This window comes from Camelus ferus, chromosome 8, assembly GCF_009834535.1.
Source record: "Camelus ferus isolate YT-003-E chromosome 8, BCGSAC_Cfer_1.0, whole genome shotgun sequence".
Lineage (NCBI taxonomy): Eukaryota > Metazoa > Chordata > Mammalia > Artiodactyla > Camelidae > Camelus > Camelus ferus.
Window position 1 is genome coordinate 8,291,070 of NC_045703.1, and position 14,318 is coordinate 8,305,387.

General features: G+C 39.7%; 1 protein-coding gene and 1 non-coding gene across 2 annotated transcripts in view; one reads left to right on the forward strand and one right to left on the reverse strand.

Annotated features, from left to right (window-relative positions):
- Nucleotides 1–14,318, reverse strand: part of RIMS1 (regulating synaptic membrane exocytosis 1) — a 448,078-nt gene that overhangs the window by 20,789 nt on the left and 412,971 nt on the right.
- Nucleotides 6,518–6,589, forward strand: TRNAA-AGC. Its single transcript has one exon. It is a non-coding gene; the product is annotated as a tRNA-Ala (tRNA).

The following is a 14,318-nucleotide window of genomic DNA, read 5'->3' on the forward strand; positions in this document are numbered from 1 at the left end:
GACTTCTGAATTGAAACTTGAATTCCTCCTCAGTTTCTACAAGGATATTTTTGTCAAGGTTGAAAACTCAAAGGCCTTTCACTGGGGGAGGGTACAGCTCAGTGGTAGAGCGTGTGCTCAGCATGCACGAGGTCCTGGGTTCAATCCCCAGCACTTCCATTAAATAAATAAGTGAATAAACCTAATTACCCTCTTCTACCACCAAAAAAAAAAAAAAAAAAAAGAAGATTTATATATATTAAGAAAAAGATCTTTTATTTAGTATTTTGTTACTTTGGCTTCTAACTTTTAAATGACATACAGTACATGGGCTTTGGTTTCTTGATCTGGCCCAAGCCTTGAATCTCTCATGTATAAAGCTGTCTTATGCTTCATAATACAACGAATCTCATGTTTAATCCAAGTGAAAGATTATCCTTAGAAAAAAAAATCTGGGTATTTTTGTATGGAGTTCTGATCAGACTCTGGAAAACATGCGATAACTTTTGATGATAGATAACCAGAGGAGGCCCATGAGAGTCACAAAATCCTGTTCTCTTTCAGAGTTTTACATCCCATCAGTTCGGGAAACCTGGGGGTCCAAGAAAGCAGGGGATGTGTACAGTAACAGTTACCACCATCTGTAACAGTAACTGCAACCCCGGGTAACTATAGCAACAGGTACACAGGTAGTAATGGCTGCGTGTATGTCTCTCTGAAGACCCTCCTCTCTGTTCCTCTGGTTGATGATCTCCAAAGTGTTGGCACACAGGGGCCTGCAAAACATAGAGACCCAGAGAGAAGACTCCTCAGGGAAACAGGTGGGGTGAGAGCAAGGCAGGAGGGAGAGAGGTTCAGAGTAGCAGAAATGATACTTCACAGCATCAAACAGGGTGTACATCTTGCAGTGTCTCGTGTATGATCACCACACAACTGGGTATTTCTCTATGGGTTTTTTAAAAAATAGAATGTGAAAGCTTTATTTCCTAAGGTTGGACTAAGCAGAGAACCCAAAGGAAACTGGGGACTGGGATCAATCTTTTTGAAACTATGAGACTGGAAATCATCATCTATTTCTTCTAATTCCAAAATTTTCAGGAGAAAGAGAAAGTTAATGCAGAGGCGCTAACAGTCATTTCTCCCCCCTCTCTCTCTCTCACATGTATAAAATTAAGAAGTCAGAGATACAGCTGGTGAGAGATTGTCATTACTACCGGTAGTTTTTCAATATAGTCCAGGTTCCATTTTATAAATAAGGACATTCAGAACTTCACAGGCAGATGGGATACTTTCAAATTCAGGGGGCAAAGACCGTTCATGAGCAAACTTCAGGGGATCAGCCATCGGAAAATACTGCAGAGAATCTCATACAGATGGGAACTTGGTTACCATCCCTGCTCAACGCCCCGTCCCCCCAACCCTTGCCCCGACCTCCAGAGACCGGCACAAGGCCGTTGGAGATTTTGTGTGTCATTGTAGGGGAAGTAAAATCAACTGTGAAAAAGAATGGACTATTCAGCGGGGCTGCTCTCTCCCCAAATATTATCATCTGGGAATGCTTCCCTTCAGTTTGTTATATTGTAACTGGAAGTTTATTTGGATTTCTGATTTCTCACTATGTGATTTACAGGTTAGTTCATCAGCTTAATTTCTAACTGCCCACTGACACACCTCTTCTAGAGGATGAGAATTAAAAAAAAAAAAAAAAGACAGGTTTAGCTCCTCACTGAGTGATGAGAAAGGTAATTTATGTTTTTGGAGGAAACAGAAGGTATCAGGTTACTAGCAGGCACTGAAGGTGTTAACTGAGTTAATTTAAGAGAAATGTTTCAGATTCCAAGAGGAAAGAGAAGACTGAATCAGTGAGTGGGGGTGTGGGAGAGGGACACAGGGGAAGAGAAGCCAATTTTCCTGAAGCGACAAAGGCCACAGGAATGACGGTGGCCACCAGCACTAAGGGACTGCGACCAGCTGGTCCTTTTAACACAAAGAACTTTGACCACTGCATTTCAGGCTGGCGCCAAGGTCGAACCACACCTCACAGTATGAACATGACCAGCGGTGAGTTAAGTTAACAGTGGCCACTGGAGGCGTGGCCACACAGGTCCTGGGAGTGACCTGAGGGCTGGCTGAGTGGCACTGATGAGGAGTCCAGGAATGGCAAGAACATGTATGACTTGTGTACAGGAGGGTCACTTCAAGGCTGTGTGCTTGAGACAGTTGAGGAACTGCCAGCTGCCTGCTTCTCCTGTGGTTAGAATAAATGCTAAATAAAACAGAAAGTCACTTATCCAAAGACCAAAAGGAAACTCTTGGGAAAATTTTAAAATTTTAAAAAAATTTTTCTTTAAAAAGAAAATTTTTGGTGGTTAAAATTGATAAAACTGAATATTAAATATTTGGGGTTTTTGAAAACTCTAATTAAAAAAGATACATGCATCTCAATGTTTACTGCAGCACTATTTACAATTGTCCATCAACAGATGACTAGATAAGAAGATATGGTATATACATATATAATGGAACACTGCTCAGCCATAAAAAAGAGTAAAATAATGCCATTTGCAGCAATATGCATGGACCTAGAGATTATCATACTGAGTGAAGTAAGTCAGACAGAGAAAGACAAATACAGTATGATATCACTTACATGCAGAATCTAAAAAATAATACACATTATTTATTTACAAAACAGAAACAGACTCACAGACACAGAAAACAAACTATGGTTACCAAAGGAGAGGGAGGGAGGGAGGGATAAATTAGGAGTTTGGGATTAGCAGATACACACTACTGTATATACAATAAACAATAAGGACCTATGGTATAGTACAGGGAACTATATTCAATATCTTATAATAACCTATAATGGAAAAGAATATAAAAAGAATATGTGTATATATACATATACATGTACAACTGAATCACTCTGCTGTACACCAGAAACTAACACAACATTGTAAATCAACTGTACTTCAATTAAAAAAAAAAACTTTCAGTCTTTAATTTTCACCTGTCTGCCTTCCTGTCTTTAGAAAATTAGGCAAATAAGCACTTGAAATATACAATATAATAAAAGCCTAAAATGTGTTCTAGTGAAGGGAAACCCTAGTGACCAAGGTTTACCAATCCACAGCACAGTGTTACCTACATCTTAAGGCATATAAAGAACTAACTGGATGATGTCAAGCACAGCATTTAAAGATTCTTGAGGCAAGTAACAAATGTGCCTAAGCAGATATCTAAGCACTGGCAGAGTGAATATGTTAACCAGATGAGGGACAGAATTATGCTTATACTATTGATACTAATTTGACATTCTTAGCAAAGTCAACTACTGCCTGTCATTTTTCCAGATAGTACTTATTATTCTCAAGGCACTGTCCTGACTAACTTGATTATAAAAAAATGACAGTCCGGATAATTTGCAGAGTTAGAGAAGTGGCAGGTGTTAACGACACAAACATGTTTGATTTTGGTTTAGCTACGTGTATAGACTGAATGTTTGTGTCACCCCTCCTCCCAGGTCATATACTGAAACTTACAACGTGACGGTGCTCGGAGGTGGGGCTTTGGGGAGGTGCTTAGGTCGTGAGGGTGAAGCCCCCATGAATGGGATTAGTGCCCTTATAAAAGAGACCCCCAGAGCCTACCTGCTCCTTCTACCATGTGAGGTTACAGCAAAACGATGGCCTTCTATGAATCAGGAAGCAAACCCTTACCAGAACCTGATCATGCTGGTGCCTGGGACTTCCCAGGCTCCAGAACTGTGAGAAATAAATTTCTGTCGTTTGTAAGCCAACAGTGTTTGATATCTTTGTTATAGCATCTTGAACAGACTGCCACATTACATCTTGTCAAGTGGGAATAAATGAACATGGCCAAGACTGCAGAGTTGGTAGCTCTTTTCTGGAAGGAAAACACCACAAGATAAGCTGAAAACAAACGACATTTTTTTTTCATTAGAGCAGAAATAAATTAATAAAAATATTAAATACATGACTTACTATATTTTGAGGCTTATGTAATATTTAAAGCAGTAAACTGACTACATGTTGGCAATACTTATTTCAGCCCACATCAAATGTGGATTAAAAGAATCCTAACAATAAACACTGAGCTGAAATCCTGAATGTATACAATAGGTGGATTAAACTGATGTATTTTAGAATAGAAAGATCTGACATTTAGCATCAGAACTATAAAAATAAGTGAGGAACTGTAATTTCTTGTAATATAATCTGAGAAGAAAAAAATACATATGCCTGTATGTATATGTGTAACTGAATCACTTTGTTGTACACCTGAAAGTAACATTATAAATCAACTATACTTTAACAAAAACTTTTTTAAAAAAAATGAGTGATCTCTGGATACAGAAAACAAACTATGGTTACCAAAGGGGAAAGGGTAGGGGAGGGATAAATAGGAGTTTAGGATTAACAGATATACAATACTATATATAAAATAGATAAACAACAAGGACCTGCTGTATAGCACAGGGAACTATATTCTATTTCTTGCAATAACATATAATGGAAAAGAACCTGAAAGAAAATGTATACGTATGTATGTGTATGATGGAATCTCTTTGCTGTACTACCTGAAACTGACATTGTAAATCAACTACACTTCAATAAAAAATAAAAGAAAATAAACAAGTCATCTCATCCAGGCTCTTTGTTTACAGAACCCAAGCTGTAGTAAGGTGAGTCCTTGCTTTGTGGTCACACAGCTCTTTATGCCACAGTGAAGACTAGAGCCTGAATTTTCTGCATCAAAGTCTCTGACATTTACTGTACATGAAATGTAAGTCCCCATCTTGTGAAAAAAATAAAACAAAACAAAATAAAACAAACAACCCCCCACCAAAAGCCCCCAAACAGTCTGAGCATGAGCAATGAGGCAGGAGGTGGACTGCCTGCTTCAGAAGGGGCAGTCACGTTCCGTTTGTTCACACCTTCACAGGGCAATGTCCAGAGACTTCAGCATCTCTCTGCTACAGTCAGCTGTTATGTAACAGGGGGTGAGACCTGGATGTACCATACACGGGTCCTTGCCATGAACAGGAATTGAAATCTGCAATTTCAACTGTAGAATGAGATACTTCTTTTTAACCTTTGTATTTCCCTCTCAAGGACACTGTAATATAATCTTGCTAGGGAAAGACATTTTTCTGGTTTTCTTGCAACCCATAGCACAATGATTACTTTCACAAAGAATTCCACTATTTGCAAAATATTTTCAGTTTGTTGATGAGGGAACCATATTTTGACTTACTAGCATTTGCAACCAATATTAAGAGAGCATGTCAATTACAGTGCATAAGAACTATGCATAATATACCCTCAGGTCACACACACACACACACACACACACACACACACACAAAAGAAAAAAAAGAAAAGACAAAGGAAAGGAATAGCAGTTTTCATCCTTACAGGCCCTTTAAATGCTTTAGAGATGTGCAGATACCAACTACTATATATAAAATAGATAAACAACAAGGACCTACTGTACAGCATAGGAAACTATATTCAGTATCTTATAGTAACCTATCATGAAAAAGAATATGAAAAGGAACATATGGATGTACATGTATGACTGTAACATGATGCTGTACACCAGAAATTGCCACAACATTATAAACTGACTATACTTCCAAAACAAAAGTTAAATTGACAAATATAGCTTAAAATTTTTAAGTTTGTCACATCAGGAAAAATGCCCTCTTCTTAGTCTGGAGAAGGCACATTTTCCCCTAAAACTACTGGTCTTTCATTTTCCTAGGAAGACACATTTCTTCCATCCTTCCTCTGTTCCAGCTAAATTCTACCTATACCAAACCCCTGTCTCCGTATTAGGGCAGTGATATCCCCACCCTTTGCAGCATTCCTACCATTCACTTCCCTTCTTCTTCTCCACTTCATTCTCTTAAATTTACTATTCACACCCCAGAACTCTCAAAATCTCTCCTTCCACAAACTGTTTATGAATGTATAAAAGTCTGCCTTCTACACAGTTTTCTCATAGACATGCATGCCTGGCCGTCCTTTATTTCCCAAGTATATATTAACACTTAAATGGTACTGTTATTGAACTGCAGACTCAAAACTGAAAGGAGCTTACAGTCTGGTCTGGGAAGAAAACATAAGCCATTCTAATCCAGCAGGACAGGAAGTGCAAAATGTGCCCAAGTGAGTGACAGGACAAGGGATGGAGTTAGCATCCCTGCTGGGGTGAGTTAAGGAACGTCTCACACAGGCGGAGATGCTTGAGCTATACTTTGAAGGTTAAACAAAACAAAACAACTGCTGGACAGATGAGAAGAGGAAAGGGCATTCAAGACTGTAGGGGCAAAGGTCCCCAGAAAGCCTCTCTATTCAGTAAATAGAACAGCCACACCCCTTATTCTTCAGTATCTGGAACATAGATCTTACTCTTTCTGTCTCAAATACCTGCAACCCCGAGTGTTTCTCACCTATCTTACTTCAACTGTACTTTCAAAGTTCACAATTCAAAACACTGACCTAGTGGGGAGGGTATAGCTCAGTGGTAGAGCACGTGCTTAGCATGCACGAGGTCCTGGGTTCGATCCCCAGTGCCTTCATTAAGATGAATAAGTAAATATATATAAACAAATAAACATAATTACCTCTCCCCCCCCAAAAAAAGAAAAAAATTAAAAAAAAAACCCACTGGCCTTTTCTCAGTGCAAATTCTGTTTGGGTCTCTGGCAGCAAGATCCCCCAATACAGGAGGACATCAGGGAACCCTTTCCCAATGGAAATGTCGGGAAACTGGTGAGACAGTATAGCAAAGAGATGGCCAAGGTTATGTGCTACTGTGGTTCTCTTCTTAGCTCTTTAATCTTTTTTCTGCATCTTTTAGTTCACTCTCCCGTCTGCCCCTTAAAAATGGTTTCTCCCAAGGATTCATCTTTGATGGAGGAGTTTACAGCCTTCTCTGAGGCGCTCCCTAACTCTGCTGACTGACACGGATGTCATCTCTACATGGAAACCTCCCATCGTGGTATCTTCAATCTCAGTAACTTTCCTGAATTTCTATTTGATTTCTGTTCATTTGCACCTAAAGAATCCTACCAGCACCTTGGAGTTCATAACACCTTGGAGGTCTGATGGATTTACAACGTTTCAACTTGTCTAGGCTAGTTTCCAGTTATGCAATCAAACAGAAATCTAGGTGCTGCTGTGAAGGTACTTTGTAGGTGTGATTAGAGTCCATAGTCAGTTCAATTTCAATTGGGGGGACTTTCAATGAGGAGGGGCTATTTAAGATAATCTGGATGACTGAAAGGCTTTGAGAGCAGAAGTGAGGCTTGCCTGGTGGGGGTATTCCACCCAGTGCCCTGAGGCTCCGGGCTGCCCCATGGATTTCAGATGTGCCTGCCAGCCCCCACAATCATATAAGACTATTCTTTGTAACAAATCTCTTCATATCTATCTCCTACAGAGTCTGCTTCTGTGGTTGAATCCTGACTGGGAGAGGTTGACAGCCCCAAGTGGTCCTCTCTGTCAATTTCCCATTTCTGTTAGGGTTTCTACCATTTTTCCACGATCAAACATGGTTGTCTCTGCTATTGTCTCTGTATGCCTCATCTTCTCTACCTATTCCTTCCTTCTTGTTTCAATTAATCTCCTATTACTGAGACTCTTGTCATTTCACTTGGGTTTATACAACCACAGCAGATTAATTAGCATAAAGATGTTGGTCCAGTTTTACTGGCCAGTGCTCCCATCTCTCACCCCCATCAACTCTGTCTTGTTTACCTCTCTCCACTCCCTGAGAACAACAGCCAAACTGGAGCCTGTTCTTGACTTATGAGTTGACACTTTCTGCCTCCAAGCTTTTCCTTATACCATCCTGAGACATCCTTTCCTGTCTTCCCCTACTAACCCTCCAAGACCAGCTCAAGCATCTCTACTAACAGCCTAGTCTGATCAGCCTCACCAGCAGTGACGCTGCTCCTAACTCCTGTATTGATGGTTTCCCTATAAGACAATTCGTAATTGACTATGTCTATGCTCTACAAAAACACTTAGATTAATATGACAGACTTTTAATAAAATCTTTCATGTAATTTTTCATCCACATAGATATGCTTTATTATTATTATTATTATTATTATTATTATTATTATTATTATTTTGTATAGATGTTCTTTTATATCTCTCCCTTCTCTCACAAAGTGTTAATTGAATGAGTTGCTGATCAGCTCTTAGTAACTAAACTTTGGAGCATTAACTGTGTATACACCTTCGTAGAAGTCTGAAGTGGTTCTTAATAATTGGCCAATCAGGTAAGAAAAAACCTTCCAGGCCCCACTGATTCTATACTTGTTGGTCTTAGACCAAGTTTAAAGTATAAAGAAAAAATATACTGTTTTATTTTACTTAAGTAGAAAAATGATTTCTTGCTGCCCATTAATAATAAGCCTAGATAACAAGCAAAAGAACATTTCACTCAGTTGGTTAAACTTGAGGATGGCATAAAACCAAACAGTGTTAAGATTCCTTTTGAGACAAGCAACTTAAACTAAACTGGGAATGAGGGAGGAAAAGATATAAATCACGAATGTATTACAGCCGTCCTAAGTATATTTATGCCTTCTTTCCGTGGACGAGCCCTGCTTCTGAAGTTAAATGTTAAGTGTTAAACAAAACTACAATTAGGAATTAGTTCCATACAAGTGTTACTCAGAATATAAAATAAACATATAAAGAAAACACAAGCATTATGTGGAAGACTTTTCTTTGCTAATGAATAAAGCCTTTCTTTCATACTCAAGTGTCCTCCATCAGATTTTGATTTAGAGGTTTTTTGTTTTTGTTTTGTTTTGTTTTTGTAAGAAAGAAGCAAGAAAGGAAGTTACTGATAAGTGTTGATTATGTGATTAGCCTTTGGAGAACAGCACTGTGTTTGAATATAGGTAATAAAGAAGACTCTCCTTTTCCAGAAGGTTCTCAGAATGGCTTCAACTCAAGCTCTAGGGATGACAATACCACACTTCCAATTTCAGCCAGACCTTTTGTGACATCAGCACACAAGCGAATAAGAAAAGGAATTAGGAAAAAAAAGTTACTAGATTATACTTCTCCCCATGAATTATCTGAAAGCACAAAAGAAGATCTATTTTTGAAATTTCCTTAAATTCTTAACCTGTATGTTTTCTTCTAATCTAAAGATAGTTCAAACATACCTATTATTTGAGAATTTTCATTGCTTTCTCTGAAATACTGCTGGGAAATATCTTCATAAAGAGGGAGAAAAAAGGTACGAATTATCTTAAAAAACACAGTTGATATGACTCCTCACACACAAAAAGTTACATCTCTCTAGTCCTTGCCTGAATATGATAAAATGAAAGGCAAAATTTTTAGAGCTTTATATAATATAGAACTTCAAAATGCAATGAAAATATACTTCTAAGTTTCCAAAATAAGTGTCCATATAAAGTATTTGTATTTAACTGTGTGGAAAAAGGATATACAACACAGCTGATGCAATTTTAAACATAAATGAAATGGCTTTAAAGAAAAATATACTTAGTCATAATATTAAGATGTATGTTTTAGTACTAATGAGTTGAAGCACTGCTCAATTTCAAATCCAGCTTTGAAATCCTGTTAAGTCTACATTTAAAGTTAATCATATTTAGACATTCTAATTTTATAAATATACCTAGAGTAGCAATATCCTTCTATAAGTACTTATCCACCACATCATTTTTACACTTTTTTCTTTTTCATTCAATTATCAGCAATTTCAAGTAGAATGCTCCCTTTGTCTGAAAACTGTTAACACAATTTTGAAAGCTTCATACAAACACAGAGATTTGGCTTTTGGCTTTAGTTTCATGAGACGTTCTACATTCACTAACAGATTGCTGTTAGGACTTAGTAAATTCATACATGGAACATAGACTTACCTTGTTTCTCTTGAAAAGATTAGGAATCAGCATGAAGTTGTTCTCAGAGGAAAACTGGAAACCAAAGAAGCTTTGACCTGGTTTAAATAACTTGAGCTGCCTTGGGGGAGGAATATCGGAGCTCTCAGCCAAATCTCCACTCTCTCTCTCTCTTCCCCCTCCCCCTCTCACCCTCCTCCCTTTCCTTCTCACAGACCCACAGTCTGATTAAAGTGCTTCTGTCAAGAGTGTTTCTCCTCTAGCCCACTGTACTATAAGACCATGAAGTGACAAATCAGCTCAGTAAGTTTGTTACGCATCATCTCAGAAATCTGAAAACTGCTCAGTAGCCACAATTTGAAAACTGCTACGTAGTCACAAAATTTTAAACAAACTATATAATGAAGACCTGCTGAAGCCAAGTGAGATGAAAATATGTTGCCCTCCTTTATGAAATACCATGTGGCTTCTCTAGTTACGTAAGAAACATTAGCGAAGGAAAGCTCGGGGAGAAGATGTGATTTCTAAGGCAAACCTGTTTAAAGGGCTTTCACAGGGGCAACGGGAGGGTCCCACATTGGTTTCTTGCTCTGTTCCCACCTGGCACTTGTAATAACCTGTGATACAGTTAAGTTGTCAGGACTATTCCCTTCAATTACTGTATATAAAATAGATAAACAGCAAGGTCCTACTGTGTAGCACAGGGAACTACAGCCAATCTCTTGTAATAAGCTATTATGGAAAAGAATCTGAAAAGAAAATAGATAGATGCATGTTTATGTACAGCTGAATCACTTTGCTGTACACCTGAAACTAACATGGTAAGTCAATTACACGTCAACGACAAATTAAAAAAGAAAGCCATCCCCTTGAAGACGCACTGGTCAGTCACTCACAGGTTCCTGTTCCTGGCTGAGCGCCCTTCCTCAGTCCACCCACCTGCCAGGAGACCAGAGCAGGGCCAGGAGACAGACGGGAAAGCACAGGAGAAGAAAAGGGCCCAACTTCTGCTAAGCGTCTCACACCTACCGAGCCTGGTGCTCAGTGCCTCACACGCGTTTCCATGAGCGCTCCTCATGGTTTGCTGGTGTTGCTGGTGCTGCTGTCCATCACAAGTGCGAGGACCTGGGGCTCGAGAGAGCAGCAGCTGCGGTCAGTAAGTGGGGAAGCCACCACCACCAGCAGCAAAACCAAGCCCCCCAGACAAAAGCACATTCCGACCAGGGCCCACGTCCTTTATTCTTTGTTGTTTTTCCTCCGTGTCCTTTAAACCTAGGTGGCTCGTTTCATGAGTAAGGGAAAGTCTCAGCAACAGAACCACCTTGCCACAGCCATGGGTTTTGTTTTGTTTTGTTTGGGATAAGAAACAACTTTTATTGGAAAAATACAATTTTTTTTTAGCAAAACCAATTCAGAGTTGGGGGTAAACTGTCAAAAACAACCAAACAAATATTTTTAAAAAGCTGTTATTACAGTCACCCCATTATATTACTCCTATAAGATCTTAACACCATTTAGTAGGCACTGAATTTATTATATTGGGTTATCAGATTGTGTAGCTGCTTGTTTTTTTCTTTCCTTTCTTTGTTTTTTTTTCCTCGACTGTGTTTTTTCTTATGGTTTCCCCTCATTTCCATAATAGCACTGAGGAATTTGAGTCAGAGTGACCTGATTTTTCCTCTTCTTCCCTCCAGTGCTGTGACAAGAGCATGAATAGGTTAAAAAATCATACTTGCTGGTTAACTCAGGACAATCCTGGCTTCTGCCTGTTGCTGGAGCATATTATTAATTTTTTTATTGATGAATAGTTGATTTACAATGTTATGTTACTTTCTGGTGTACAGCATAGTGATTCAGTCATATATATATTCCTTTTCATATTCTTTTTCATTATAGGTTACTACAAGATATTGAATACAGTTCTCTGTGCTATCTAGTAGAAACTGGCTGTTTACCGATTTTATATATAGTAGTTAGTATCTGCAAATCTCCACCTCCCAATTTATCCCTCCATCCCCTCCCTCCTGGTAACCATAAGTTTGTTTTCTATGCCTGAGAGCCTGTATCTGTTGGGTAAAGTAGTTCATTTGTGTCATTTTTTTCAGATTCCACATATAAGTGATACCATATGGTATTTTTCTTTTTCTTTCTGGCTTACTTCACTCAGTGTGATAATCTCTAGGTCCATCCATGTTGCTGCAAATGGCATTGTTTCATTCCTTTTTATGGCTAAGTATATTACATTGTGTATATATATATACACATACATATATGTTGTATATATATTACATGTATATATATATATGTATACCATAACTTCTTTATCTAGTCATCTGTCGTTGGACATTTAGCTTGCTTCCATGTCTTGGCTATTGTAAACAGTGCTGCTATGAACACTGAGGTGCATGTATCTTTTTGAATTGGAATTTCCTCCAGATATATGTTGTAGCATGTTAGTAACTTTGTTCCCCTTTTTACTTTCAAAGACATTCCAGTTTGGGTGATAAATCACATAGTCCACATACCTCTATAAGGAGTAGAGCAATACAAGTTGAATTAGACTAAACCTGCCTCAAAACAGTTCCAAGTGACATTTCGGAATTTCGTTCAGACTGTTGTTAAAATTACAAGGGCTGGAAATGACAAGGAATGAAAGTCCATATTACTCACAAGTTCTGCCTGGTGGTACCGTGGTAAACAACACATCTGCCTGTCAGAACCTGGAGTATTTCTCTGGGTCTCTTGCATGAGGCAATGCTTGTGTGTTATGGGGGCCAGAGTAGTTGAAAAGGGAAACGATGATAAGATACATTCAAATATAAAATGGCAGGTGGTCAGCCTTTCATTACCAGCATGCAAGCTCCAAAGTGGCTATTTTCATTCCTTTGGCTGTCCTTCAGAGGGCTGGGGGTGGTAGCCCATTTATGACACCAGAAATCCTGCTATGAGAACTTTCTCCCTCGAGTAAAATGCAGTTGCTCTCAAAGGAATAAAATGAAGTCATTCAACTTTTACCAATGCAATATAGCAGTTAGAGATCTCTTTAATAGGACAGTTCCATGGGGTGGCTAAAATTAGGAGTGTATAGAAAATGAACTCAAGGGCCTTGGGCACTAATCTTATTGAAAACCCACTGAGCATTATGCAGAAGCATGTGAGGGGGCACTGACAGAGGAGGGAGCCTTCTCTGTGTGGAGCAGCGCCCCAGTGCGGCGGGGATAGAAGGCACAGAGAGAGGAAGGCAAAGGGGGTGCCTCCACAAGTAAATAATGCATATTCAGGCAAATTTGGAAGAGTGGATGTCACCTCACAGAGCCTGTGGCTTGGTGCAGTCACCACCTTTACCTTTGCTGGTGCCTTGGGAACCCCCACTGGCTGTGCACCTCTGTGGAGCCCAGTGCCTACAACCCCAGGGAGACCCTAGGGAGAAGCTACAGGAGTAAACACTGTTGGTACCCTGCCCGTGTCCCCTTGTCACTCACTGTCCCATGTGCAGGGATGGGTTCTTACTGCAGGCATCTGTGACTCTGGCTGCATTCAGCTGGGCCCACATGGAAAAGAGGCTTAAAGTTCCAGGAAGCTAATGACCTGGAACCCATCCTCAGTCGAGGACACATGGGACTGGCTGGAAAAAGGCCAGTTTCCTCCCCCTCAGGGGAGATCCCTCTAAATCTTCTTCCATAGAACCGAAGGGGGTTGAGCACCCATTGCCTAGGGACTAATCTACTACACAACCTTCTACTGACTCCCTTTTCCTGTCTCACTCCCCTGGGGTCACCTCTCAATAATCTACTTGCATTCAAACCTTGGTCTCAGGGTCTGCCTTGAGGGGAGCCCCCAACCCACACAGCTGCCAAAGAGAAGCTTACTTCATTTTCCAAGGCTGGAGGGCTATGTGGTTTAGCCCATATTTGGCAAATGTGGAAAATTTTTTTCCTTAGTTGATTGATTTGTATTTTATAAAAATTAGAACCACGGAAGTTTTACTTGACATGAGCTCTGAAAGATGAGCTTTCCACTGACGGCCTGTGGCAAATGCACAGACAGCAGGGCGCCCCGTAGACAGTCATGTCTCTACAGCGTGGAATTTCTGACGTGGCTATCCATCTTGACTATTTCGAAAGGTATTGCTATACCTCCATCAACAGAGAAATATGTCCCAGCGGCATGTTCCCTTGTCATAATGTAGCAAACAGAAGTGGAAACTGTACTGGATAGGAAACTAGACTGTGACAAAGTCAAAGCTATGCAAAACCATACAGGGAACATAAACGAGGCCACTGGCCATCTTCGGGCAGAAAAACTGGGGCCCTGGAATTGAGTTACATTAATAGAAGTAGGGTGGGGGCTTGGTCTATGTCCAGGCTTGGAGGGAAGAAGTCTGGAGGACTGGACTAAAGACAAGGTGTGT